The 4308-nt window shown below is 43.1% G+C and overlaps 1 pseudogene; it reads right to left on the bottom strand.

Moving 5' to 3' along the window:
- Positions 1-805: 805 nt before the first annotated feature.
- LOC102277528 (spermine synthase pseudogene) lies at positions 806-3627 on the bottom strand (annotated as a pseudogene).
- Positions 3628-4308: the final 681 nt, after the last annotated feature.

The following is a 4308-nucleotide window of genomic DNA, read 5'->3' as shown; positions in this document are numbered from 1 at the left end:
AATCACTTCAGATGGTGACTGCAGCCATGAAATAAAAAGACGCTTACTCCTTGGAAGGAAAGTTATGACCAACCTAGACAGCATATTCAAAAGCAGAGACATTACTTTGCCAACAAAAGTCCATCTAGTCAAGGCTATGGTTTTTCCAGTAGTCATGTATGGATGTGAGAGTTGGACTGTGAAGAAAGCTGAGCACTGAAGAATTGATGCTTTTGAACTGTGGTGTTGGAGAAGACTCTTGAGAGTCCCTTGGACTGCAAGGAGATCCAACCAGTCCATTCTGAAGGAGATCAGTCCTGGGTGTTCATTGGAAGGACTGATGCTGAAGCTGAAACTCAATACTTTGGCCACCTCATGCGAAGAGTTGACTCATTGGAAAAGACTCTGTTGCTGGGAGGGATTGGGGGCAGGAGGAGAAGGGGACAACAGAGGATGAGATGGCTGGATAGCATCAGCGACTCGATGGACATGAGTTTGGGTGAACTCCGGGAGTTGGTGATGGACAGGGAGGCTTGGCATGCTGCGATTCATGGGGTCACAAAGAGCCAGACACGACTGAGCAACTGAACTGAACTAACTGAAACTATGGTGGAGGTAATGATGATAATGGTCACCTCTCAAAAGATCCCATGCATATACTGCTACACTCAATGTCTCCGACCCTGCAGCAGGCCAACACCAACCCACGCCTCCACCAAAAACTCCTGGATACCCACAGACATGTCCAGGACAGTCTCTTGTGGTGTCATTGCTCCTTTCTTGTGGGTCCTGGTGCACAAGGTTCCGTTGTGCTGTCCAGGGGTCTATTTCCTAGTCTGGTGTAAGTTCTGGCAGCTCTATGGTGGGGTTAATCGCAACGTCCTCAAGAGGGCTTATGCCATACCCAAGTCCGCTGCACCCAGAGCCCCTATCCCTCTGGCAGACCACCGCTGACCTGTACGTCGACACAAGACGCTCAAACACTGGAGATTGCAACAGTTTTCAAATCATTAATCACATAATCACACTCTCTTTGGCATACATCTTCAGTATTGTAATATAGTCTTCTATTAGAACCTGACAGCAATCTCCTTTAAGATTGCCTAAGACATCACCACACATTTTTTTTTTTTTTTTTGGATGTATTTCACATCAGTCTCCATCATAGTGAACATGTTTGGTTCAGTTTGACTATTTCACATAATATGCCCCCATCTCTGCCTCCTAGAATGAGTACATATTTTCCAGTGTAATCTTCTTTGCCACTGTCCATGATACCCTGAAAAGTGAAAAATGAAAGTGGTTCAGTCATTTCAGACTCTTTGTGACCCCATGGACTATACAATCCATGGAATTCTCCAGGCCAGAATACTGGAGTGGGTAGTCTTTCCCTTCACCAGGGGATCTTCCCAACCCAGGTCTCCTGCATTGCAGGAGGATTCTTTACCAGCTGAACCACAAGGGAATCCCACAATGATAGCCTGGGGTATATGCCAAATCACTTTCCACCAAATTAACATCCCCATTGAGGATAAAAATATTTCCAAATAGTTTTATTTTTTCATTTTTTATTAATTTATTTTTTTATTAAAGGATACTTGCTTTACATAATTTTGTTGTTTTCTGTCAGATCTCAACATGAATCAGCCATAGGTACACTATAACCCCTCCCTTTTGAACCTCCCTCCCATTTCTCACCCCATCTCACCCTTCTAGACTGATACAGTGCCCCTGTTTGAGTTTCCTGAGCCATAGAGCAAATTCCCATTGGCTATCTATTTTACATACTGTAATGTAAGTTTCCATTACCATATGTAATGCATGAAATTCTCCAAGCCAGACTTAAACAATACATGAACTGTGAAATGCCAGATGTTCGAGCTGGATTTAGAAAAGGCAGAGGAGCCAGAGATCAAATTGCCAACATCCACTGGATCATTGAAAAAGCAAGAGAGTTCCAGAAAAACGTCTACTTCTGCTTTATCAACTACACCAAAGCCTTTGATTTGGTGGATCACAACAAACTTTGGAAAATTCTTTATGAAATGGGAATACCAGACCACCTGATCTGCCTCCTGAGAAATCTGTATGCAGGTCAGGAAGCAACAGTTAGAACTGGACATGGAACAACAGACTGGTTCCAAATCAGGAAAGGAGTACACCTTGCTTATTTAACTTATATGCAGAGTACATCATAAGAAACGTTGGTCTGGATGAGGCACAGGCTGGAATCAAGATTGCTGGAAGAAATATCAGTAACCTCAGATATGCAGATGACACCACCCTTACGGCAGAAAGTGAAGAGGAACTAAGAAGCCTCTTGGTGAAAGTGAAAGAGAAGAGTGAAAACGTTGGCTTAAAACTCAACATTCAGAAAACTAAGATCAGGGCATCTGATCCCATCACTTCATGACAAATAGATGGGGAAACAGTGGCAGACTTTATTTTGGGGGCTCCAACATCACTGCAGATTGTGACTGCAGACATTAAATTAAAAGATGCTTAGTCCTTGGAAGAAAAGTTATGACCAACCTAGACAGCATATTAAAATAGGAACATTACTTTGCCAACAAAGGTCTGTCTAGTCAAAGCCATGGTTTTTCCAGTAGTCATGTATGGTTGTGAGAGTTGGACCATAAAGAAAGCTGAGCACTGAAGAACTGATGTTTTTCAACTGTGGTGTTGAAGAAGACTCTTGAGACTGCAAGGAGATTCAACTAGTCCATCCTAAAGGAAATCAGTCCTGAATACTCATTGGAAGGACTGATGTTGAAACTGAAACTCCAATACTTTGGCTACCTGATGTGAAGAACTGACTCATTTGAGAAGACCCTGATGCTAGGAAAGACTGAAGGCTGGAGGAGAAGGGGACGAAAGGATGAGATGGCTGGATGGCATCACTGATTCAATGGACATGAGTTTGAGTGAACTCCAGGAGTTGGTGATGGACAGGGAGGCCTGGTGCTGCAGTCCATGGGGTCGCAAGGAGTCAGACACGACTGAGCAGCAGAACTGAACTGACTGAATGTACTTTTCCATGTTACTCTTTCCATACATCTCACCCTCTCCTCCCCTCTCTCCATTTCCATAAGTCTGTTCTCTATGTCTGTTTCTCCATTGTTTTTTTGTTAATAAATTCTTCAGTACCATTTTTCTAGGTTCCATATATATGCATTAGAAGACTATATCTATCTTTCTCTTTCTGACTCACTTCACTCTGTATAATAGGTTCTAGGTTCATCCACCTCATCAGCACGGACTCAAATGCATTCCTTTTTATGGCCAAGTAATATTCCATTGTATATATGTACCACAACTTCTCCATCCATTCATCTGTCGATTATTTCCAAATAGTTTTAAGTGTAAAATTTCAGTGTTCTGATAAGGTGAGTCTTCATCACACACCACGTCTCTATGTCGTAGTCAACCAGGCAGTGGGCCAGTATCTTTCGATGTTCCCTCCGCAAAATATGGGTGGGAATCACTTCACCAGCTCTGTACTGCCTGACTCAATTCTTTCATTCTTCCTTATACTTTGTTCAAAAGAGTGTCAACTTCTTTGCTTTGCACATCACCATTGTAATGCTGAAAGCCCTGCAACACCAGTTCACAAGGGTAAATTCTCAAATTGGCAAGGCTGCCGTTTTTGTTTGTTGTTGTTCAGTCGCTCAGTCGTGTCTGACTCTTTGCAGCCCCCTTGACTATAGTCTGTCAGGCTCCTCTGTCCATGGGAATTCTCCAGGCAAGAATACTGAAATGGGCTGCCATGCCCTCCTCCAGGGGACCATCCCAACCTAGAGATTGAACCCAGGCCTTCTGCACTGCAGGCGGATTCTTTACCATCTGAGCCACCAGGGAAGCCCGAGAATACTGGAGAGGGTAGCTTATCCCTTCTCCAGGGAATATTTCCAACCCAGGAATTGAACCAGGGTCTCCTGAATTGCAGGTGGATTCTTTACCAGCTGAACTACCAGGGAAGCCCATATATATATATGTATGTGTACGTATATGTGTGTATGAAAACCAAGCTTATTGATACAGAGATTGGTGATTGCCAGAAGTAGGGGATGGAAAAATGGATAAATTGGGGTGGGGGCGGGTGTGGAGGTTCCCCTCTTTAAATAAATTGAATCTTAAAAGGGAGGAGGGGGCATTATCATCCACTTACTATCATGGTTTTCATGCAAGTCTTAGAATTTTTGGTCCAGTTGATAGATAGATAGATAGATAGATAGACTGACAGATATAATTAGAGAGAGAGAGCTAGAGAGGTTAATTCACACAAATATATATTTACCAAAGAGAGAGAGAGAGAGATTTATTATGAGG

Source organism: Bos mutus, chromosome 28 (genome assembly GCF_027580195.1).
Source record: "Bos mutus isolate GX-2022 chromosome 28, NWIPB_WYAK_1.1, whole genome shotgun sequence".
Classification (NCBI taxonomy): domain Eukaryota; kingdom Metazoa; phylum Chordata; class Mammalia; order Artiodactyla; family Bovidae; genus Bos; species Bos mutus.
Note: the sequence above shows the minus strand (reverse complement) of the source record. Positions and strands in the feature narration are given on the sequence as shown.